This window comes from Erinaceus europaeus, chromosome 10 (genome assembly GCF_950295315.1).
Source record: "Erinaceus europaeus chromosome 10, mEriEur2.1, whole genome shotgun sequence".
Taxonomy (NCBI): Eukaryota; Metazoa; Chordata; class Mammalia; order Eulipotyphla; family Erinaceidae; genus Erinaceus; species Erinaceus europaeus.
Window position 1 is genome coordinate 120,044,310 of NC_080171.1, and position 24,210 is coordinate 120,068,519.

At 40.5% G+C, this 24,210-nt stretch overlaps 1 long non-coding RNA gene across 1 annotated transcript; it reads right to left on the reverse strand.

The window, feature by feature from the left end:
- Positions 1–8,072: 8,072 nt before the first annotated feature.
- Positions 8,073–9,772, reverse strand: LOC132540798 (uncharacterized). Its single transcript, XR_009551936.1, has 3 exons — positions 9,547–9,772; positions 8,537–8,755; positions 8,073–8,448 (listed from the first exon to the last, which is right to left on the reverse strand). It is a non-coding gene; the product is annotated as an uncharacterized LOC132540798 (long non-coding RNA).
- Positions 9,773–24,210: the final 14,438 nt, after the last annotated feature.

Below are 24,210 nucleotides of genomic sequence, written 5' to 3' on the forward strand. Positions count from 1 at the left end.
TGTCTCCTCCTTCCCTCTCAATTTCTCTCTGTCTCTCTCTAGTAATAAACAAATAATTAAAAGAAGAGAAAAAAATAAATGAAGGAAGAAAGAAAGAAAGAAAGAAAGAAAGAAAGAAAGAAAAGAAAAGAAAAGAAAGCCCGAGAGAGGCCAGGGGCTGGGGAACATGCCGGAGGCTGGAGTAGGGAGGTACACTGCCCTTGTCTTGCATCCCTGAGTCAGTGGAGAGCCAGACCCCAGACACGGCTAGGTTGATGACTTGTAGGTATCCTCTCCCTTCTCTTCTTACTTAAAGCTGGTGAGAAGTTTAATGAAATGTTTTATCTCTATTCTCTACCCATTACAATGTCAAACTGACGACACTCACTAACTGGCAGTGAACACTTCAAACAGTGACGGGCCTTTAGCCAGCAGTTCCTCGCCTCCTTGGCTATTCATGGCGATTCCTGTTGATTTGCTTCATCTTACAGGTACTGGCCACAGAAGCTCCAGTCAAGAGGAAGCTCCCATTGAACATGAATAAATGGAGTTCCTGAGACTGTGGGAGGTCTCCCAGTAAAATGTTTTATTTTATCCTTCCTCCAACAATGGAAGTTTTTGTTTGTTTGTTTTATTGTTCATTTTAATCTATCTACTCTGGCTTCCTAGGAATAGTGGTGAAGAAATCAAATTGTCTAGTCAAGAGTGAAAGGTGCTATCAGACCAGACCCAAACATTTGGTACACTTGGTGAAGATTAGAACAAATTAATCTTTTTGTCAATCTAAACAGTTCAGTTATTGACCAAGCCAGAAAAATTCATCTTTATTAAGATCTGTTGATTTTGATTTTATGTGAGGGAGGGAGAAAGGCAACCACAGCATCATCTAGTCGTGTGCTGTGCTGTGAACCAGTGGGGCATCACTCATGCACAGCCTGAGTTTCTTTTTCTAGAATTACTTATTATTGGATAGAGACAGAGAGAAATTGAGGAGAGGAGTGTGTTGGTATGCTTCTAATTCTGCTTCTAAAACCCCTTCGGTTTCATTGGTTTAATCCCCCCTGCTTAACACTGTATTCTGTTTACATAACCACTGTTAACTAAGCACCACCCTGCCTCCAGGACATTGGTTTAATCCCGCTGGTTCATACTCTCTTTTTGCTCCACCCCCTCTCCTAGTACACCCTGATTTCAACCAGTCTTTTTTCGCTCCACCCTCTCTATGTCACATCCTGTTTCCACCCTGCTTGGCGAGTATATATAAGGTCAGGATAGTGATTAGGGATAGTTTGACTCAGATTGTGCTGCGTTCCCCATGAATAAAGAGATACTGCTTCCCAGCTCAGCCATGAGTCCCTGGTCATCTGTCTCTCGCCCGCAAAGCTAGCCCGGCATAATGGTGCCCTGAACAGGGACTGGCTGGTGTGGAGATACAGAGGGAAAGAGACAGAGAGACACCTGTAGACCTTCCCCACTCTGGAAGTTTCCACCATGTAGGTGGGGACCAGAGACTTGAACCTGGGTCCTTGGGCACTGTAATCTGTTTGCTTTACCAGATGCACCACGGCCTGGGCCCCTGCATGAGTTCTAACTATTGAGCCACCAGCCAAACTGCAAGTCGGCAGTAAATTCTTATCTACTTCATAAATTTTTGTGTCTCATATTTGTGTGTGTGTGTGTGTTGGAAATTCTAGCAGGATTGAAAGATAGAAATGCTTAAAGACATGTATGCCCCAAATCAGCAAAATCTCAAAAACAATTGAGTACATAATTATGCATATCAGTGTTTTCAATTCATACTGTGTATGTGACTCTACGGATAATTTCAAAAGACATACATAATTCATACATTGTTAAATATGTATTGCATAAAATTGATTTCCCCTTTACTTTAGTAAAATCACTGATTCATTGCTTTAATTGAGGTTGTCAAATAAGTTGTGTTCCAGTGACAGCAATGGCCTGAAGCTATGCAGTTCTGTCTGGAACACCTACATACATACTTCCCTCAGTTTTGTTCATAAAGAATTGTAGAAGTGATTCCTGAGGGGCAGGGTGGTGGCACACCTGGTTGAGCACACATGCTCCAATGCACGAGGACCCAGGCTCCAGTTCCTGGTCCCCACCTGCAGGGGGAAAGCTTTGCGAGTAGTGAAGCAGGGCTGCAGGTGTCTCTCTGTCTCTATCACCCCCTTCTCCATTTCAAACGGTCTCTATTCAATAAATAAATAAAGTTGAAAAGAAAAAGAAATGATGCCTGAAAGTATAGTTTGAGTGGTACTATCTCTACTGCAACTTAGTAACCAGGTGCACGAGTGACCACCACATTGGACAATACAAATATAGAACATTTGACAACCCTGGGAATATATATATATTCTTTTATTTTTTTATTGCCACCAGAGTTATCGCTGGGGCAAGGTGTTGGCATTACAAATCCACCCCTCCTGGCAGCCATACTTCCCCCCCCCTTTTTATAGGACAGAGAGAAATTGGGGCCAGATGATAGGGAGGGAGAAAGACAGACAGATGCAGACCTGCTTCACTGCTTGGGAAGTGTGGCCCCCTGCAGGTGGAGAGTGGGGGCTTGCACTTAGTGAGATGTGTGCTCAACCCTGTGCACCACTGCCCAGCCCCCGTATATATTCTTATAATACAAATTTGAGTCTGTATTTTCATCAAAAGAAAAAATATATATATCAGAATGGTAAAATTATATTCCTATAGTTATTGTTTTCCAAATGTTTCTAAGTTATTGGAATTACAATGCCAATTATAAATTGTTTATTAGTACTGCCATTTAAATGAAAGTGTTTCATAAAAAGGTTTTTAATTTGTATTTAATATTTGAAATTTTAAATGTACCTTATTAATTTTTTCAGAGCAATTTTAGCATTTAATGTCTGCCTCGTGGTCAGGAAAAACAGTGTCATATCCCACATGTGCTGTAACTTCATGTTTACCATTTAACTGTGATTTTAACTATTTCATTTTGTAATAAATTCCTCAGTGAGCACCTTTAGCTAAGTGCAAATACTAAAGTGATGAGTCACACCCGGTAGAATCAGAGATTGGCGCATAAAGAAAAACAGAAAAATTGACGTTCGGCATTAAACACTACTGATTTTCCATGTATGATCTTCTGGCCATCTGAGAGGAAAGATTTTATTTTTTAATTAATTTGACTTTTAGGGGCTCAGATGATACCTCAGTGATAAAGGATTTGCCTGCATGCCAGGTTCAATCTTGGTATCACATGTACCAGAGTTAGGGTTACTCTAGTCTTTTTTCTGTCCTCTCAGAAAAATAATAAATATTTACAACTTTAAAGGTAACTAATTTGATGTTTGAATTCAGTGCTTTTTCCATTGAGCAGAGCAGCAACACACACACACACACACTCATCCACAGAGCAGCAACACACACACACTCACACACACACACACACACACTCACACTCACTCACACACACACACATACACTCACACACACACACACACACACACCACACACACTTACACAAACACACACTCACACTCACTCACACACACACACACACATTCACACACTCACACTCACTCACACACACACATTCACACACTCACACACACACACTCACACACACTAACACCTTCAGTGCTGTCCCACAGATAGGGACACAAGCTAAGCTGTGGTGAAGCCTTTGTCTGCGGCCTGGTTTTGAGACTGGTATTTAGAATCGTGTTTTATACTCCTTCAGCGCTGGCACCAGGCATATAGTGACAGAGATGACCACAATTCCCTTAATAAACTCACTGTTATCGGTCTGGGGTACTCAGGACCCTATAAGACATGGGCCCTGGCAAAATCCCCCCTTGCCAGGTGTGTGGATAGAACTCTAGCTGACCTTATAGAGTGACAGCATCTCGGGTAGCAGTAATTTTGTTCATGAAACTGGTCCAGATCCCACTAAAGTAAAATAATAATAATAATAACAATAAGAAGAAAAAGAGAGAAGAGGAAGGAGAAGGAGGGGGAAGGAGAAGGAAGAGAAGGAGGCGAAGGAGAAGGAGAAGGAGAAGAAGAAGAAGAAGAAGAAAAGTGATCCAGGCATAACACACCCCTACCTCTATGAAATATTATGTTGAATTTGGAGGCTAAGTGCATGTGGAGAAAATTTCCTAGAGAGTCATCACCACTACCAGAAAGCTTACAGGCATAAAGATCATTTAAATACCCTCCAATGTCATTTAACTGGAGCCATTTTGCTGGAGTCAACACAGAAAAAAAATGAGGGGCCCAGCGGTGGGGCTCCCGGTTAAGCTGTCAGGCTCATGCGCCACCATATACAAGGACCAAGGACCTCGTGCTATGACCCAGTTGGACCCCTTCCCCCCCCCCCCGCAGCAAGGACACTTCACAAGCAGTGAAGCAGGTCTGCTGGCGTCTATCTTTATCTGTCCCTCTCTGTCTCCCCCTCCCCTGCTCTGTTCTATCAAATAAAATAGAAGAAAAAAAAAGGAAAAATGGTTGCCAGGAGCAGTGGATTTGTAATGCACACAAGGAGCCCCAGCAATGAGTCTGTAATAATAATAACAACAACAACAACCCTGGTGGCAATAAAAAAAATAAAGAAAAAATGACTATCACTGGTTTTTAAAATTATTATTATTTTCTACTGGATAGAAACAGAAGTTGAGAAGGGAGGGGGAGATAGAGAGGGAAAGAGACAGACACCTGCAGCCCTGCTTCACCATTCATGAAGCTTTCCCTCCAGCAAGTGGGAACCAGAGGATTGAACCCAAGTCCTTAAGCACTGTGCTGTATGCACTTAGCCAGGTGTGCCACCTCCTAGCTCCTCACTGTTTTGTTTTGTTTTGTTTTGTTTTTACTCCTGTTTTTTTCTTCAGGAATTGTTTCACTCTCCATATTTAGAGGTGACTTGAGATCACAAAAGGGTATTTTGAGACAATATATGAAAAGTATAAATCAGCACTTTTGTGTAGGTTTCCACATTGATGCATTCTTTGAGATAAAAGATAGCATATCCATGTTCTATGGGGCAGGGGGAAAGGAGGGAAGGAGAGAAGTTAGAAACAGAGAGATTTGGGGCCACTTGCCCAGCTAGCTCTCCTAGTTAAGCACACACACTGCACTCTGCAAGGACTCAGGCTCAAGCCCTTGGTCCCGACATACAGGGTGGAAGCTTCAGCAGTGTTGACATATATATAGTGCTGCTGGTAGGTGTCTCTCTCCCTCTCTAGGTTGTCTTCCCTCCCTCAAAGTCTCTCTGTCTCTATCCAAAATAAAATCTGGGAGAAAGGAGGAAAGAAAAAAGAGAGAGACTTAGCAATGAGGGACTTCGGCATAGTAGTACGAAGGTCCCTGACACACACACACACACACACACACACACACACACACACACACACACACACACACACACACACACCACTGGACTCTCCCTTACCTCCTTTCAGTCATGAGAGGAGCAAATAGAATTTTTCATCCAAGACTTCACAACTTTACTCACTGGCTGAATGTGTATACAGGAAACCAGATAGAATAGAATGAGTGAAAATAAAACAACAACATATCATTAGCTTTTCACAGGACCAGAAGAAGCCGGGTCACTTCAACGTTCATCAGTGAACTCCCGTTCTCACCTGAACAGAATAAAAGAAAGGGAAGAATGAGGACATGGGCCCCTCTTTGTAGCTGACTAAATCTGAGGGTCAGAACCAGTCACTGATCAAGACAAAGCTCATCTGAGCAAACTCTGAAGCCTTTTACAAAAAGCATTAAATCACTGCTATGAATGTTTAATTGCCCTGGGAATTTGTTCACCCAGTCTAATTAAAAAGGGTCGTAAGCAGTTTTCATTCTTTGCTTTGCCCACATTACCCTCAGAATATAAATCAATATCCCGAAATGTTCATATTAAGGTATAAAATATTAACCCTCCTGCTGCTAGCCTGTGTGTTTTGGAGCAAGCCACTTAACCTCTCTGTGCATGTTTCCTTATATAGAGGTATTAAAATTATAGCTACCTCACAGAATTGCTGTAAGAATTTGAATAAGAAAGTAGTGTGAAATCGACCATTTCCTGATCCATCATTAAGGATAAATCTGTAGCTGCTGTCATTGACTAATGTTTTTGTGGATTCTTTTTTAAAAATATTTATTTATTCCCTTTTGTTGCCCTTGTTGTTTTATTGTTGCAGTTATTACTGTTGTTGTTACTGATGTCGTTGTTGTAGGATAGGACAGAGAGAAATGGAAAGAAAAACAGAAGACAGAAGGGGAGAGAAAGACAGACACCTGCAGACCTGCTTCACCGCCTGTGAAGGGACTCCCCTGCAGGTGGGGAGCCGGGGGCTCGAACTGGGATCCTTCCAGCATCCTTGCACTTTGTGCCACCTGTGCTTAACCCACTGCACTACCACCCAATTCTGACTAATGTTTTTAAAATCAAATCCTAGCATATAATCTGCACAAACTTCTTTTTTTTAATTTTTTTTTATTTAAGAAAGGATTAATTAACAAAACCATAGGATAGGAGGGGTACAACTCCACACAATTCCCACCACCCAATCTCCATATCCCACCCCCTCCCCCGATAGCTTTCCCATTCTCTATCCCTCTGGGAGCATGGACCCAGGGTCATTGTGGGTTGCAGAAGGCAGAAGGTCTGGCTTCTGTAATTGCTTCCCCGCTGAACATGGGCGTTGACTGGTCGGTCCATGCTCCCAGTCTGCCTCTCTCTTTCCCTAATAAGGTGTGTCTCTGGGGAAGCTGAGCTCCAGGACACATTGGTGGGGTCTTCAATCCAGGGAAGCCTGGCCAGCATCCTGATGGCATCTGGAACCTGGTGATTGAAAAGAGAGTTAACATACAAAGCCAAACAAATTGTTGAGCAATCATGGACCCAAAGCTTGGAATAGTGGAGAGGAAGTGTTAGGGAGGTACTCACTGCAAACTCTAGTGTACTTCTGCTTTCAGGTATATATTTTGCAGTAGTTTATGGATACGTGTGAACATAAGCTCTCTCTCACAGAAACTGGTGTATATTTGGGTTTTGGGACTTTGTTAGAAAGTGAACCACCTGAGATGAAATTAGAGTGTACTATAAAAGGAAAGGTCTCACCTGAGTAATGAAGCTGAAGGGTTGTCATTCCACACGTGAAGTCTCTGGACACAGTCTGAGGTGAAGCATGTTGAGGTGGTAATCGTTGTGTTGGTTACGTTGTGATCGGCAGATACAATATTATTTTATATGGATTGGGAGAGGCATACGGGAAAGTGGGCCCTATCCAAGGGTTCCAGGACTGGGGGAAGTGGGGGCTCTATAGTGGAGATGTGAGGTTCCTGCTGTCTTAGGGTTCAAAAAGACAATCGATAGTTAATGTTATCATCACATTATTTGGTAATTGGGTTAACTTTGAAAAGTCCTTTTGTTAGGGTTTGCTGTACAGTACCCAGTATCTTGTATATAGCTGTGCTATTGGATGCTTCTAATCTACTTGGTCTAGGCTTTTGAGAGAGTCCACATATTAAATACACAGCCTATATATTAAAAATATTCAGTTTGTGTTTTGAAAAACTTTGAGACATACAATTGATTTTTCCCCTCTCATATTAATTAACTAGTGATTTATATGTCTACATTTTGCTAGGAGTGTACATAAACACCATTCCCACCACCAAAAGACTGTGACCCATCCCTCCCACCCACTCCCACCCCCCACTGGCCCAGGAAGCTGCATGTCTACCCCTCACCACAGGGTTTTTACTTTGGTGCCCTACTTACAATTTGGTCAGGTCTTGCTTTTAGTTTCCCTTTCAGATCTTCTTAGTCAACTTCTGTTGATGAGTGGGATCATCCCATACTCATCTTTATCTTTCTGACTTAGCTCACTTAACATAATTCCTTCTAGCTCTGTCCAAGATGGGTCAGAGAAAGTGGGTTCATTGTTCTTGATAGCTGCATAGTATGCACAAACTTCTTTGCTGGGATTTTATACAGGTGGAGGTGAGATAGAAGTACCTAAAAGAGGGAGTCGGGTGGTAGCGCAGCGGGTTAAGCACACAAGCAAAGCGCAAGGACCCTAGTTCGAGCCCCCGGCTCCCCACCTGCAGGGGAGTCGCTTCACAGGCGGTGAAGCAGGTCTACAGGTGTCTTTCTTTCTCTCCCCCTCTCTGTCTTCCCCTCCTCTCTCCATTTCTCTGTGTCCTATCCAACAAGGGCAACATCAATAACAATAATAACTACAACAATAAAAATAACAAGAGCAACAAAAGAGAAAATAAATATTTTTTAAAAAGAAGTACCTAAAAGGGTCCAGTTACCACTTAGGTGGAAAGATTTGAACCGATGTTCTGGTCCTTTTTCACCAGACTCATCTTGTTGGGTTTACTGAGTTGCTGTCAGTTGTCTATAGCTAGTAAAATTTCATAGCTCACCATGGCAAGCTCTTCCTGTGTGCTCACCTGCAAAATTAGAATAATAATTTTTGTCTTTTCTACCCCTCTGCTTTGTAAAGATGTCAGTGACAACCGACCCTCAATAACTACTTACTTTTATAAGATGGAACTAAGTCCACAAATTGAAAATAGGTTACACTTTGATAAAGACGGATTTCCGTTGGATGGATTTTTAACTTTTTTTTTTCTATTTTATGTGGATAGACATTCTCAAAAAGCGTCTACTACTCAGTCATGGGTTCAGTAGCAAGTTGCATTCTACACTGATGATCTGAACACATTTACTGTTGCAGGAAATATTCCATCTTCACACCTGTGCTTCAGAAACAGTAGATACACAGTTACCTGCTATAGTCTCTAGCAATTGTCTTATTGCCAGAATGTGTCCTCTCTGCAGAGTGTATGGTCCCCTTTGTATTCTCTTTGGCCAAGGACACAGATCTCCCTGTGACTTGACTTCCCTCTGGTGTGTGGGCAGAGGACCAGGGCTGCTTTGCAGTGAGGGGCCCTCTAAGGAAACAGCTCATGCCATGTCCTTTCCTTCCACTACTGCATCCTGGACTAGGGGAAATAAACTGCCCATACAGAAGCACCTTCCTGACCAGAATAGCCTGTCTGCCCTGGCCCCTGGGGAGAGGAGAGCATGAGGCAGACTTTTTCCTGCCTACAAGCAGGGCTTTCTCTATATACCAGAAGTAACGCTATAGATATGACACTCAGTCTCCCACATAAAAACGTCAGCAGCACTTTTCAGAATAGTTCATGGAATAGTATAACAAGAAAATAACAATAACAATTAATAATAATAATAATAAAACTGATATGGGAAGATTTCATCAGAGCACTCTGGTGGCCACTATATATTCACTATAGCTTCTTGGTGCTTTAAATAAAAAGAAGTGGAATGAAATTGTTCCCTTGCTAACATCAAAGAAAGCTCATCTTTACTTTCTCTCTATCTTTGATATTTTAAAGTTTTCAGATCTTGCACTTTGAACTGAATATTTCTAGACAGGCATCACTGTCAAGATGAGACAAAAAAAAGAAGAAAAAAATTAACTCTACACAAGGATGCCTCATTTTACCATGTTTTTGCCTTATTACATTTTGTAGGTATTGCGTTTTTTGCAAATGGGGAGTTTGTGGCAACTCTTCAGTGCACAAGTGTCTTGGCATGTGCTTTATATGGCGTTTCAAGTTTCCCCATTATTATCATGTCCGTTCTGATGACCTGCTCATTGGTGGTTTCTGGGGACAGAGTGGTCCCGTATAAGACAGCGAAGTTAATCAGTAACTGGCCATTCTCCCACTTCTCTCCATTTCCACCTGCCTCGCCTGCCTCACTGTTCCCTGTCACAGAAAAATGTTTAAATCTAACCAGTTACTAACTTTACAATGTAGTCCAAGGGTCTGAGGGAAAGGAAGGAGTCACGTACCTCTTGACATCAAAAGTAAGGGGGGCATCAAAGGAATGGGGGGAGGGGTGCTTCTCATGGATGAGAAAAGGACTAGTTTTCTTGAGATGGATTCCACTGCTTGTAAAGATGCTGTGAATGCTGTTGAAATGGTACCAAAGGGTTTACATATTGCATACATTTTTGATATATCATTGGCAGGCTTAGAGAAGATTGATTCCAGTTTTTTTTTTTTTAAAGTTCTGCTATGGGTAAGAAGCTATCAAATAGCATCACAGGCAGAAGGGAAACATTTGAAAGGGAGATTCACTCAACATGGCAAACTTCCTTGCTTTTTCATATTAAGCAATTGTCCTAGTCAACATCCATCAATATTGAGGCTAGACTCTCATTAGCATAAAGACTGACTTTTTGAAGCCTCTGATGATGGTTAGCATTTTTGCTGACAAAAGTTTTTCTTTTCTTTCTTAATCTTTACTTATTTTGGATAGAAATAAATTGAGAGGGCAGAGGGAGATAGAGAGGAGAGAGACAGAGAGACATCTGCAGCCCTGTTTCACCACTTGTGAAGCTTTCCCCCGAGGGAGCAGGGTCTTGAACCTGGGTCTTTGTACACTGTGATGTGTGCATTCAGTGGTGGTGCTGGGTAATAAACCTGCAGGCCTAAGACAAGCAGACTCTGTTTTAACATGCAGATCTCTCTCTGACCCAAAATTATCTTGTTTCTGACTCTCACTTACTGGTGAAGAGAAAAGCATATAAGGACAATTTAGGTAAGCCTCTGGGAAACTCCATTAAGCCTTCTGCCAAGATAAAGATCTACCTAAGTAATATGACAAATTGATGTGCCTGTTTCCTTCCTTCCATCTTTCCTTCCTTCCTCTCTCTCACTTCCCTACCTCTTTCTTTCTTTCTTCCTTTCTTCCTTCCTTTTTTTCCTTCCTTTCTTCCTTCCTTGCTTCTTCTTTGTCATTTTTCATTTCTGATTAATAGTGAGTTACAGAATTGTAGGAATACAAGGTATATTTTCATATTATTATTATTATTAATAGAGACAGAGAAAAATTGTGAGTTGAGGGGAGCTAGAGACAGGAGAAGGAGACAGAGAGACACCTGCAGTCCTACTTCACCACTTGTGAAGCTTTTCCCCTGCAGGTGGGGACCCGGGATTTGAACCCGGGTCCTTGCCCACTGTAGTGTGTGCACTTAACCAGGTGTGCCACCATCTGGCCCCTTAGTCCCATATCTATACTCCCACAGACAGCCACCAAAATTTTCACAAAATCTTAAATATTATATTATTATATTATTAGATAAAGCATAGAAGGTAAAAGTGACAGAACAGAGGAAACAAGAGATTATAAATTCCAAAATTACCTATATTTTTTCTTTAGAATGAACCTCATAGCTTAGTGGAAGAGACAGATAACAGGAGATAGTATTAACAGACACTTTCTGCTCACTTTTGTTTTCCAGTGCTACTTTAAGATAGAAGAGCAACCATAAAGCTAATAAGATGCTCAAGGATATCTAAGATAAGAAAATCAGTATTTAACCTTTAAAATGGGGCTATGTGATTAGATAATGACTTGTATTATATGCTTCCTGACCAAGAAATCTAATTTGATGTCCTGAAATCTTGATTAAATGTCTAGGTTTCATACTATTTCCCTAATCATAGAACTACACTTTTTTTTAACTGTTTGCTTTGCAGAAACTGGGGTGTGTCATTCCTGCCTCGTCCTCTGTTCCTCTGTTTGTGTAGTTATCTGACCAGCAATTAGAATCATCTCTTGAGAACTGCTTTCTTGTTCTTATCCTCTGTCCCTTCAAACAGTTTCAGTGATCACATGATATTCAGTGACAGTTCCAATTCCACCCCTGCTGTTTTGACCTGAGAATACATGTCCATGATCCTCCGCTTCCGCTCAGGTTAAAAGGGTAACAATAGCTGCCCTGCAGAAGAATGAGAAGAATGAAATGAGATCTGTCTTAAACACTTAATACAGTTCATAGGGACTTACAGATGATACTGATCATATCATTTAAAAAGCAGTGTAGGTTGTCTATTATTTCACTCTCCTTTTACAGAAAAAGATACTGAGAGCAGAAAAGCCACCAAGTTTATAATCACTCTCGTTAAGAGATGGTATGTTAAACTACACCTGTAACTTTATCTCACTCTGAAAACCCAAAGTAATGTTAGGAGGAATAAGTGTAAAAGGTGAACTAAAGCTTCAATGGCGGAACATTGAAGAGGAGGCAATAATAACAAAAATGTGACAGTGAAAAAGCGAAAGGGTGACAAGTGATTCAGCGATTCAAAGAAAATGAACCCCTAACTGGCACTGAAGAAACCCGAGAGGCACCCACTGCAGTCTGCACACTGATTTCCCAGACATTTCAGGAATGAGCGATAAGGAGCTCCATCCATAGGAGAATTGGAAAACAAAAACAAACAAACAACAACAAAGAAACCTCCCATGTCCAACAGAGGAGCAATTACAGAAGCCAGACTTTCCATTTTCTGCTCCCCATAAAGAATTTGGGTCCATCCTCCCAGAGGGATAAAGAACAGGGAAGTTTCCAATGGAGGGGATGGGACACGGAACTCTGGTGGTGGGAACTGTGTGGAATTGTACTCCTGTGATCTCACACACAGTCTTGTTCATCATTATTAAATCCCCAACACAGATGATGGTTTAAATAGAGCAGAGTCCTTCCTATCTGTGCCATAGCGTCTCCCATGCAGTGTCATACTGCCAGCTCTTGTGCTGTGCATCTCCCTCTATCTTAAGGGGGGGGGGGGGGTCGGGCGGTGGCGCAGTGGGTTAAGTGCACGTGGCGCAAAGCGCAGGGACCAGCGTAAGGATCCCGGTTCGAGCCCCCGGCTCCCCACCTGCAGGGGAGTCGCTTCACAGGCGGTGAAGCAGGTCTGCAGGTGTCTGTCTTTCTCTCCCCCCCCTCTCTGTCTTCCCCTCCTCTCTCCATTTCTCTCTGTCCTATTTAACAACAAAGCAACGTCAACAATGTCAACAATGGCAATAATAACCGCAACGAGGCTGCTGCAACAACTAGGGCAACAAAAAGGGGGAAAAAAATTAAAGGGAGTCCGGCGGTAGCGCAGCGGGCTAAGTGCACGTGGTGCAAAGCGCAAGGACCGGAGTAAGGATCCCGGTTCGAGCCCCCGGCTCCCCACCTGCAGGGGAGTCACTTCACAGGCGCTGAAGCAGGTCTGCAGGTGTCTATCTTTCTCTCCTCCCTCTCTGTCTTCCCCTCCTCTCTCCATTTCTCTCTGTCCTATCCAACAATGATGGCATCAATAGCAACAATATTAACTACAACAATAAAAACAAGGGCAACAAAAAGGAAATAAATAAATATTTAAATAAATAAATAAATAATAAATAAATAAAAATGGTGAAATTACTCATATGTAAGACTCTGACTCTGGAAATAAAGAGGAAACATAAAAAGGAGAGGGAGGAAAAGTGGGGGAAAGTATAAGATTAAGACAGTAAGTAGCATTTTTTATCCAGGAAAAAAAATATTTCCATGAAAAGGGAGAAAGAAATGTGAAAATATGAATCAAGACATAAAGCAAGAAAATTTTCTAGACAAGCAAGACTTGGGTTTGCAGATTGAAAGAACCAGAGCAAGATCGCGGAGTGTGACTGCAGCTTCACCACAGTGAAGCAACACCATCAGAAGCTTCTAAAGAGGAGAAGTGATTCCAGAAGATCTTTGCTGATAAGTAGCGTGACTTCTGTTTTAACAACGCTCGGAAGTTTAGGAGACAGCAGAGCAAAGTCTTCAAAGTTCTGAAGGAAAACTATTGTCAGTATAGATAAATAGTCATAGTCTCACTGCTCTAAACGGAGGGTGACATAAAAATATGGCTCAAATATGCCAAGTTTCAGAAAAAAAAAAAAAAACTTCTTCCCGAGAACTACTGACAGATATGCTCATCCAAATGGGAGAGCACAGTAAGAAGGCCCAGAGGGCTGAGGGGAGAAATAACCCACCCAGTAGAGTGCATATTTTATGTCTGTGAGGACTCAGGTTTGAGTCCCAAGCACCGTGTAGGAGCACCCTATAGGGACCCCAGGAAGCTTGGTTTAATAGAACTTCGCTCTTTTTTTAAAAATATATTTATTTATTTATTCCCTTTTGTTGCCCTTGTTGTTTTATTGTTGTCATTATTATTATTGTCATTATTGGATAGGACAGAGAGAAATGGAGAGAGGAGGGGAAGACAGAGAGGGAGAGAGAAAGACAGACACCTGCAGACCTGCTTCACCGCCCGTGAAGTGACCCCCTGCAGGTGGGGAGCCGGGGCTTGAACTGGGTTCCTTACATCCTTGTATTTTGCGCCACCTGCGCTTACCCCTCTGTGCTACCACCTGACTCCCCAGAATTTCTCTTCTTCTCTCCTTCCCTCTTCATCTTTCTATCTGAAACTGAAAGGGGAAAGTCTCCATTGATATGTAGAAGTAGGTCTCTCTCTGTCTTTTTCTCTATTTTCCCTTCCTTCTCGATATAAGTCAGGAGGTTGATTCACGTTATCTCCCCAAGAAGATGAAATTATTAAATCCCAGCATTCACACTGAGCTACTAGTAGAGTTTGGAATTGATTGAAATTAAATGAGTATAAACTTAAACCAGAAAAAATATTTACTCCATAAAGTTGTGATCATAGGAGAAAACATATCCCAGAAATGCTCAGCTGTGAACAGCATTTGGATGGCCTAATAATGTTAACAGTAAATATGTTCCTTAATACATTCTTGCGTCTCTGCTTGTCAGAGAGGCGGTGGTGGCTGTGAAGGATGATAATAAAAGGTGCTGAACCACAATGATCTTTCAAGGGAGTGGGCATCTATAAAAAGCCTTGCAGTGGTAATATGTAACCATCATATTTAGCCATGTGAAGTAAATATCAAAATAAATGACACACCACTGAAAGTGATTTTCCTGATGAATAGGGGATTGCATCCGTGTATTTTGGGGTTGTATTAATGTGGTCATTATGACAGATTTTATACATTTATCACATAAGTATAAAGTAATTCAACTAAATTGGTAAGATACATTTTTGGAACAGCGTGCAAAATGAGTTTCTCAACCCTTTTCTTTTTTACAATTATTATTATCAAATAACACGCCCCTTTTCTAAGCACTTGAGAGATTCCAGTTGGAGAAAGACACGACAGGCAGTCCAAATATAAAAATATGTGACCTCTGCAGCCAGCCCAGGAAATCAATGGGCTGTTTATAGTAAGCGGCTCAGGAGGCCAACCTGCTGTGAGTTAGACATGGGGGAAATCAGAGCATACTTCCTGGGGCGAATGCTCCCCCCAGGAGATGAGAACTTGATTAATAGCTGACAGTTTCCCTGATTTTTCTCTCAGCTTAAGAAAACTTGGGGAAAACCAATGAAAGCTAAATATACACCCTGAAGCAATCTCACGAACTGCCCCTCTTCCAAGCCTGAAGCCTCCTCTTTGCCCCCTTTCTAAAGAGATTTCAGTGTCTTTGACAGCTTTTTTGTCCTCCAAAATGCCAGGGATGGTGGCTGATCTTGTTTCTACAAGCTCTTCAATCCTTCTTCTTGTTCTGATGTGATTTTTCTTTTGTTTCTACAAACTATTTTGCAGCATTTCTAAATTCAAGGGCTGAATATCATTTTACTTCTCAAAAAGTACTGTCAGTTACATGAGCTATCTGAATTCAAGAAGAAAACAGTAAGTACTTTCTTGACAAACCCTTACATTTGCTCAATGATTTTAGTTTCTTAGATGCAAATCATTAAACTTATCTCAAGTTTAAGTAGAGTAATTAAAAACTGTAGACATACATTAAAGAAAAGTGAACAAAATTTAAAAAAGGAAATTGCCAAAGAGAAAAATAAGGTTAGTGTTATATTTTAATACTTTTCAATCCTCCATTTTCCCTCAAACTGTCCAATTTAAATTTTCCTACTTATCTTGGCATACATAGAAACCATGCTTTCTAAAAAAATAAAACTTTAGTGGAATGATCCTGAAGGATATGCCAGCAGAACAGGAGGTTACCAGATTTAAAAAAAAAAATTTATTTATTTCCCTCTTGTTGCCTTTGTTGTTTAACATTGTTGTTGTTATTGTGTCGTTGTTGGATAGGACAGAGAGAAATGGAGAGAGGACGGGAAGACAGAGAGGGGGACAGAAAGACAGACACCTGCAGACCTGCTTCACCGCCTGGCCTATGAAGCGACTCCCCTGCAGGTGGGGAGCCGGGGCTCGAACCTGGATCCTTATGCCAGTGCTTGTACTTTGTGTCACGTGCACTTAACCCACTGTGCCACTGCCTGACTCCTGGGGTTACCAGATTATGGTATCAATAGGTGATCACTTGTCAGTGTTCCAGATATATCTTAGCTAAAAGTAGTGAATGCCCTTAGAGGGTTTGTGAAGCCTGTACATTTGGTATTGTTTGACACTTAAACTTTTACATCTCTTTGCACAGAGGACAGAGAGGCTGCACATTGCTTGAGAGTCTGTACATTTAGACCAAATTTGTATTTGCACTGTCAGTACGGCAAATGATTGACAAAAATGTTAATACACTATTGGATTTTTATTTCTTTTCTGACTCAGCATGTACTTGGGCTGAAAACCTCAACTTACGTTCATGACAGTGGGAAATTTTTTATGTCTGCATTCTTTCTAATAAACTGTTGGAAGATTAAAAAGAAAGAAAGAAAAAAGAAACCATGCTTTCTTTCCTCTTTGAAATCTTTTCTTTTTTTTTTTTTTTTTTCCTCCAGAGTTATTGCTGGGCTCGGTGCCTGCACCATGAATCCACCGCTCCTGGAGGCCATTTTTCCCCCTTTTGTTGTCCTCGTTGTTGTAGCCTCGTTGTGGTTATTATTATTACCATTGCTGATGTTGTTCGTTGTTGGATAGGACAGAGAGAAATGGAGAGAGGAGGGGAAGACAGAGAGGAGGAGAGAAAGACAGACACCTGCAGACCTGCTTCACTGCCTGTGAAGCGACTCCCCTGCAGGAACAGGGATCCTTATGCAGGTCCTTGGGCTTTCCGCCACATGCGCTTTCTGCCACATGCGCTTAACGCACTGCGCCACCGCCCGACCCCCTGAAATCTTCTCTTATGTTTACTACTACAAACATAAATGTTAACTGTACTTCACTTATGAGCATTTTCTTCATTGTGCTTTAGAACTGAATTGCAGATGTCCTGTGAAGGGGCACATGTATGATAATGGAAAATCATTCTATTGAAAATAACAGTAGTTTTTATAATGATGTAAATCTAAGAAAACAAACACAATTGAGGTTGAAGAAACAGATGTATTCACTAAAAAACTACTGTGTGCACATGGTGAACTAGTTTCCAGCAAGATTCAAATAATGCAATCAGTGGGGATTTGAGTAGTCCATGGAGTTGTCAAAGGCATGTGGGATGTACAAATAATAACTGGAAATTTGTTGTGGACACGAGGCTATTAAGCCTGTCTCCTGCTGCATTCAATATGGTAGTAAAAACTATTATTAAATAACTGATTTTACAGCAACCGTTAAAATTATTTGGCCAAAGTATAAATTAAAGTTTATGATGGATGTAAATGTATGTCTTAAAATGTATAATACTAATTGAGATTCCTTTCCCGTTTTAAAATACCCACTCTGATGAAAGAATAGTGATTACCAAAATAAGAGCAAATTAATAAGGCTGCCAGGAAGGTCTCACAGAAGTCTAAAGCATTAAATGTGACTTTGCTCTTCAAAGACATAATCCCACAATTATCAGGGATCTCTGCCTCTGTAAGTAATGGACACAGCTCTCATGAAATCCTGAGAAACAGTTTGAAGTTATTAATAAAACATATCAATAACGTAATGGACACAGCATCATGAAATCCTGAGAAATAGTATGAAATTATTAATAAAACTTATATCAAGGACACAGATGATGAGGTCTTTTTTTCCCCAAATCTTCTGTTTCACTAACAGACTTGGGGAGGGTGGCTTGGCACCTCCCATACCTGATAAGTTAGAAATGTAATTGATCAACCAATTCCTGATGGTTAAACTTTCTAACCTCTGTTTCTACCCACATAAGTCCTCCCTTAGATGTCCCTGATATAAAAGTTGTCTACAAATGACAAAAATGATCATCAAGATGACTACAGAATAATTTAGTAATTAATTGATAATTTAAATAATTAAATATAAATCATAAATATAATTTGTAATTTTCAGGGCCTACCCTCCTCAAGGATGGCCTTTCAAAGAGAGAGACACACAGAGACAAGATAGAGTGCCCAGTGGTTAAGAGCATACAACACAGTGCTGCAAGGACCCCGGTTCAAGCCCCTGGCCTCCACTTTCAGGGCAAAGGCTTCATAAGTGGTGAAACAGGGCTGCAGGCTTCTCTCTGTTTCTTTCCCTCTCTATCTCTCCTTTCCTTCTCTATTTCTCTCTGTCTCCACCATTAATAAATAAATTAATTAAAATAAATATATATTTTAAAAAAGAGAAGAAACACATTCTCCACCAGGGATATCTATGTCTGTCTGTCTGTGTGTCTGTCTGTGTGTCTGTCTGTGTGTCTGTCTGTCTATCTATCTATCTATATAGCTAATCTATATCTTTCAGAAAACAATGTATTCAGATTCTTTTGCCTACCTTTTTTAAAAATTTTATTAGTGATTTAATAATAATCGACAAGATTGTGGGGTAATAAAGGTACAATTTCATATAATTCTCACTACCAGAGTTCCATACCCCATCCCCTCCACTGGAAGCTTCCTTATTCTATTTTTTAATAATTTTTATTTATTTATTATTGGATAGAGACAGAGAAATTCAAAGAGGAAGAGAAGGAGATAGATAGAGAGGTACAGACAGAAAGATACCTGCAGCCCTGCTTCACTACTTGTGAAGCTTTCTCCCTGCAGGTGGGGACCAGGGGCTTGAACCCAGATCTTTGTGCACTGTAATGTGTGCGCTTAACCAGGTGCACCACCACCTGGCCCCAGCTTCCCTATTCTTTATCTCTCTGGGATTATGGACCAAAATTCTTCCTGGGGTACAGAAGGTGAGAGTTCTGGCTTCTGTAATTACTCCTTCGCTGGACGTGGGCATTGATAGGCGGCCTCATATGCCTAATTTGTTCTTATCTTTGCCTATGTGGGAAGGCCTCTGGGGAGGTGGACTATTTGCTTTGTTGTTGAAGTGTATGACGTTATAGATGTTATAAGTCCATCACTTGTCAGATGTGTGATGTGCAAATAGAAGTGACTGGATGGTAGAGGCTGGGTTGATTTGAGAACACTTCCCCTAACATTTAATTGAGTAAGTAAGTGCATTATATATATTTGAGGACACACTAATGTTATGGAAAGTGTTTAAACAGATATAAAATTAGGCAAAATTCTTAGACTTACAAGAAGGAGTTGAAAACTATGTTCTGAGTTTCAAAAATTAAACAGTTCGCTCATCCTCTGGGGCGGTTTTAAAAAAATATATTGAATGTTTCTAATCTAACTCACACTAAATTTCAGAGAATAGAGTCTGGGTCTATGTATGGTTTAAATTTTCTTTAATAAATTTTCTAATTTGAGAATTATGACCTTTTTATTCAGCATTCTTGTTCATCCAGTACTTCCTTTAAAAAAAAATAGTGCCATCAGGATTATCACTGGGACTCAATTCCTGCAAGATGAATTCACTGCCTTCAGCCATCTTCTCTCATTCTCTTTTTTTGTTTTCCTCTTTTCTCTTCTTTCTTTCTTTCTTTTTTTTCCATTCTCCTTTTCTTTTACTTGATGGGACAGAGAGAAACTGAGATGGGAGGGGATATAGAAAAGGGGAGCAAGAAAGACACATGCAGCACCACTTATGAGTCTTCCCCTCTACAGGCGAGGAGGGAGGCTTGAACCTCGTTCTTCGGGCGTGGGAATGTGTGTGCTCAATCTGGCAGCCTGCTGCCATTTGCCTTTTTTTTTTCTTTAGTACTTTTAAAAAATATATTTATTTATTCTCTTTCGTTGCCCTTGTTGCTTTATTGTTGTTGTTATTTATGTCATCATTGTTGGATAGGACAGAGAGAAATGGAGAGATGAGGAGAAGACAGAGAGGGGAAGAGAAAGACAGACACCTGTAGACCTGCTTCACCACCTGTGAAGTGACTCCCCTGAAGGTGGGGAGTCTGGGGGGGCCTCGAACCAGGATTCTTACGCTGGTCCTTGCACTTTGTGCCACGTGCACTTAGCCAGCTGCACTACCGCCCGACTCCCTCTTTAGTACTTGTTTTAATGGAACATATTTCTATCATTTAACTCCTGAGCCCTGTGTGCTATGATTTTTCATTTTAAAACATTATTGATGATTTAATATTGATTTACAAAATTAAGAGATAACAGGGGTATAATTCCACACTATCTCCACCACCAGAGTTTTGTGTCCCTATTCCCTCCACTGTAAACTGTAATAGTTACCCCAAAGTTGCGGATATGGGTTGACTATTATTTCTAGAACTATCTGTCTATATATCCTTTCTTCCTCCCTGCCCCCATAATTCCATCTTCTCTCTGTTTCTAATAAACCTGTTAGTACTTCTGAATGTCCTTCCCTTTTTCCTCCTCTTTCTCTGGGTCCTGAATTGAAGTCCAGAGACCTATGGTCATCTTCCCTAACATTTACCCTTTCTAGGAGTATGGGCCAAAATTCTTTTTGGAGTGCAGAAGGTGGGAGTTTTGAACTCTGTAATTGTTTCTCCACTGGACATGGATGTTGGCAGGTCAATCTATATGCCTAACCAGTTTCTATCTTTCCCTAGCAAGGTGGAGCTCTGGAGAGGTGAGGTTCCAGGACACATTGGTAAAGTCATCTGCCCAGGGAAGTCAGGATGGAAACATAATAGCCTCTACAACTTGGTGGTTGAAAGGTGGTAGATATAAAGCAGGAAGAAATGTTAAATAAGTAGAAACCCAAAGGTAGGAATAGAGGAGGTGAAATTAGGGGTCTTTAGGTGGAAAGAAGTGAGGAAGTCTATTTTAGGTATTTTCCAAGGGTGTATTCTGCCTGAGCTTGGTAGGCAACCTGGAGGTATACTAAAAATAGTCTGGGAAGATGGTGTCAGCATTGAAAATAGGACTAGAAAGCTGGATTAGGGTAGAGAATAGCTTCCTAACTTGAAGAGAATATATAAATATAATCAACTGTTTCTCCCATAATCAGATCAAGATGAATGTTTAGTTGGGAACTTAATGTAGCATATACAGATATTCATCTGTAATACTGCATACATGAAACATGTTATACTTCAATGTTACTTCAAATATTGAAAAATAACATTTTTAAAAGCTACCTTCTGGAGATTTAATCCTGAAAGCAACACTGTTCACGTTACCCTCAAATGCATTTTCAACATATTGTTTACTATTATATACCCTAAATTTTTTATAGCAAAGTTTTTTTGTGCCAGATACACTACTCATTTTATAACTTCCGTATTATTATTAGTGACTCAATATTGATTCACAAATTTATAAGACAACAGGGTGTAATTCCTCACCTTTCCCACCACCAGAGTTTCACATTCCCATTTGGAAACTGCAATGGTTCTCCCAAGGTTTCAGGTGTGGGTTGATTATTTTTTTCTATAAACATCTATTTAATCTATGTTTATATATTTTAGGTCATTTTTTCCCTATGGTCCTTCTTTTACAAGTCACACCTACACCTATTACAACTTCCAAGTGTCCTTCCTTTCTCCCCTCTTCTCTCTTAGTGTCCTGGTGGAATTGGGGTTCAGAGTCAGAGTCCTCTGGTCATCTTTCCCTAATACTTCCCCCAAAACTTCTTTTTGGGGTACAGAAAGTGGGAGTTCTGGCTTCTGTAATTGCTTCTTCATTGGACACGGGTAGGCAGGTGGACCCATAACCCCAGCCTCTTTGTATCATTTCCTAGTTCGGCAGGACTCTGGGGAGGGGAGGTTCCAGGACACATTGGTGTGATCATCTGCCCATGGAATTCAGGATTAAATTATAATAACATCTATACCTTGGTGCCTATGGCTTACCGAGTTTCTAAAGAAATCCTGGTTGTATTTTATTGAATTTTCAGATGACTTTTCATTGTTTTATTTTCTAGTATATCAGGAAAGCATTCTGAAAGGGCTTCTACTCGATAGCCAGGCCTCCAGAAGTCCCCAGACACACTTCTCATTTTATAACTTAAAAAAAAAGGTATTTATCTCGTCCTATGAATAAGTTTATCAATGTGAACTTTCCTGTTATCCTTTTACTAAACTTCTACGAACATTCTCTGTCTCCTCTCACAATAAGATTCTCGCTGGCCCAAAGGTGACCGTGTCTGACAGTAATTCACCAAGGTACCACATTTCAATTGCTTTACCACATTTCAATTAGGAGGCCTTTGAAGTGAGAAAGAAAAAGAAATAGAGTGGGAGTCAGCTGATGCAAAAAGAAAAGCGGTGTGAGTGGAGGGAATAAGAAATAAGAAACATCTCTGAACAATGTGAAAAAAAAAAAAGAGCTAAAAAGACAAAAATAAAAACCCTTTATTGGGCAGGGTTAGATAACATAACAGTTATACAAAGAGAGGGACTCTCATGTCTGAGGCTCCAAAGTCCCAGGTTCAATCCCCTGCACCATCATAAGCCAGAGCTGAGCAGTGCTCTGGTAAAAAAACAAAACAAAACAAAACAAAACAAAACAAAAAACTGTTATCGGAAATTTTTATAAACAACTTGATTTTATTCTTATTTCAAAGTTAGTGCTCAGGAGATGTATTCATGGGCAGTCCAAAACATTGAATTAAAGCAGAAAATTACAAAAGCCTCTAAGAGGATGGGATGGATCCCATGTAAGATACTTTCCCAGAATTATATCCTAATAGTGGAGATGTAATTTATATTCATATTTCTGTAAATAAAAAAGATTATCTCTGGCCTAAAGGAAAAAGAAAAAGGAAGAATTTACTGGTTTATTAACCTCCAATCCTCAGACTAGCCTTGCTTCCAATCTGAAAGAATGTCACCAGGCCTGTCTCTCTTGGTGTGTCATTCTGCCCTACTTCCTTCTTTTACTGTCACCCATTCTTAAGTATTTTCCTTTTGGTGGTAAAATGTGCATAGGTTCACATATGCCAATTCCTTCCAGAAGAAAGGTGATAATATTTCTGCTCAATACTTCTTCACAGGTGTGGTTCCTGTAATAGATAACAACTGCCCAAGAATATCATTTCCTAATCTCTGGAAGCAAGGAAGGTGATCTTTCCAATTGTGAATACTGTAAGAATTTTGATATGGGAGATGATGAGTTTCCCATTAACCTCAGATGCAATCATGATTGTCCATATCTAAAAAAGAAAAAAAAAAAAGGATAGAGAGATAGACACTCCACACAGAGAAGATGAGGAAGTGAGACACAGAGACAGAGATAGGAATGATTCAGCCTCAACACTAGGAATGGTGGCGGCTGTCAGGTTTTGACAACAGATTCCCTTCTACAGGCTCTGGAGGGAGGTTGACCTCCCGCTGGCTGCCATTTTGAGTTTGACTCAGTTAAGCAGGTTCAGGCATTTTTTTTAAATGCCCAGAACTGTGAAAGATACACTGGTGCACTGCTATTGATTTTACCCACCAGGTTTGTGGTGATTTTGTTTTAGCAGACCTAGGAAACTGGCACATCAGCTAACATGCTGCACTCTGAATTGACCTCCCTGGGTCATGTGACGGACTCTGAACCATTCACTACACACTAACAAGTGGTGTGTGTGTGTGTGTGTGTGTGTGTGTGTGTGTGTGTATCATTCTTGAACCATGAGCAGAGACTTCCATAAAGCAGATAAATTCAAAGTGCAGATGGGAGAATGTCAAAAGATAAACATAGGAAATTATTTCATCTTTGAAAGGAAAAGACAAAAAGGAAAGTGCAGAATTGACATTTGTGCAAGCGCATCATACCATTACGCACTTTAGTTCTTATCTCTTGTTCATGAATCTGTTAGGCGTCTTATTATCAATGCACTGAGTTAAAAACTACTTACAAGGAGCACATCTGTTTAGACTACTGATCACAGGACCCTCTCTAGTTCTGACAGTGTCCTTTTGGGAAGAAGGAACAGTAAGACTGTACAGATTATTCCATATGTAATTGCAGTATGATATAAAAAATACGGTAACATTTTACATTTATGTTCTTATATTTCCTCTCCGTGTGTCCTTAATCAAATAACCAGAACCCTGTGCAATCTTGTCTCCTTTTCTTCTTGTTAAAACTGACAGACTCTCAAGAATGAAGTAAGCTACTGTAGTGCTA